The 1,663-nt window shown below is 47.2% G+C and overlaps 1 protein-coding gene across 2 annotated transcripts in view; it reads right to left on the bottom strand.

The window, feature by feature from the left end:
* The window catches only part of LOC126399485 (microfibril-associated glycoprotein 4-like), a 9,562-nt gene that overhangs the window by 2,340 nt on the left and 5,559 nt on the right, over positions 1-1,663 (bottom strand). The window lies entirely within an intron of this gene.

Genomic DNA, 1,663 nt, shown 5'->3' with positions numbered 1-1,663 from the left:
ATGTGAAAATCAAAAGTAAGCATAGAATAATGTACTGAAGGAGACTGTTGTGCCATCACATTTTTTGTGGTTTGAGAGCAAAGATCCGGTCGCCGCTGTGCAAAACTCCGCAATACAATTAGGTCCGAAACCCCCCAGAGGAGTGCTTCGCAAGGAGTCTTTGAAAGGAGCCGAGCCTGGCGTAAAACCGGAGAGAGCAGGCAACACAGCCGCAGCACGGCCACAGCACCCCCCCGTTGGTCAGTGTTTACTTATTCAAGTAACACTGGCGGTCCCGGAGAGTGAGTGACCTGACATGGTGCGTTGGTAAATTCAGTCTGACGCTCTACACTAAAATGAGAGCCCTGTTGGTGGAAGAAACGTAGCGTTATATTTCTACATGAATGAACCAACGGTTAAGTTAATCACACATTCACTCCGCACTGCGCTCTGCTGCTCCGTCTCCACAGACAGTGTCCAGAGTGCGCTCTGCCACTCTGAGAGTGCGCTGTTCTGGATAACCCAACGCTACATTCAGACAGCGCTCTGAAATTATGAACGGTCCAGTTTGTGTCAGAGTGCGCTCCCACACTCACTGAACGCACCACTCACATCATCTTCCTCCATTGTCTAAAACAAGACAACAGAACTTGTTAGCTAGCGCTAGCTTAATGCCTGTTGAGAACTGTATTGCCTCCAGCTAAGCCCCGCCCACCCACCTGTCTACTAACAGTAAAAGAGTTTATTATCATTTATTTAAAACAGATATCCACACACTGAGTCGGCTATAACTCTTGAACACCACATTGATGCAACTGAGAGCACGTGTAAACTACCGAGTGAAGAAGTTTAAACAGCTGCAGTAACAGATAAATGTCTGAAATTGACAGTTAAAAGTGGAGCTGCATGGGGCGTCGGTGGCTTAGTGGTAGAGCAGGCGCCCTATGTACAAGGTTGTTGCTGCAGCGGCCCAGGTTCGAATCCAGCCTGTGGCCCTTTGCTGCATGTCATCCCCCCTTCTCTCTCTCCCCCTTTCACACTTACCTGTCCTGTCCATTAAAGGCAAAAAAAAGTGGAGCTGCATGATTATGGCCAACATGATAATCATGATTATTCTGATCAATATTGAGATCACGATTATTTATCACTATTGTTTATTGGTTTTAAAGACCTTTTTTTTTTTATTGCACCGACATATCAAAATCAACAGCTTTTACTTACACATTGTGCCACACTGCTAATTAACAAATCTTACATAAAAACAAGACTTATAACTAGACTCCTCGCCCCACGCTTGTGTGACTCCGCCCACCAGTCCGCCCCATGGTCATATGACTCCACCCACCAGTCTGCCCCATGGTTGTATGACTCCGCCAGAGCATGTGAGCGGAGCAGAGAGGGTGAAAATTTCTGCTCCTCGCTCGCAGACCTGTCACTTTGCGCCGCTCGTCCGCTCCGCTTGGTTCTGCGCATTCTTCGCTCCGCTCTGCTCCATCATAAATTTTATCCCGCTCCACTCGCTTCTTACTACCCTAACCTGTAATCTTCTATTCACAAATAAAAAAACGGATTCTGCCCATTGGTCCGACATCCCATTGTTCCGAAGTCCCGTTGTTCCGAAATCATCATGATGCCCTGTGGTTAAGGTCTGGTTAGGTTTAGGCACAAAAACCACTTGGTTAGG

This window comes from Epinephelus moara, chromosome 13 (assembly GCF_006386435.1).
Source record: "Epinephelus moara isolate mb chromosome 13, YSFRI_EMoa_1.0, whole genome shotgun sequence".
Taxonomy (NCBI): domain Eukaryota; kingdom Metazoa; phylum Chordata; class Actinopteri; order Perciformes; family Serranidae; genus Epinephelus; species Epinephelus moara.
Note: the sequence above shows the minus strand (reverse complement) of the source record. Positions and strands in the feature narration are given on the sequence as shown.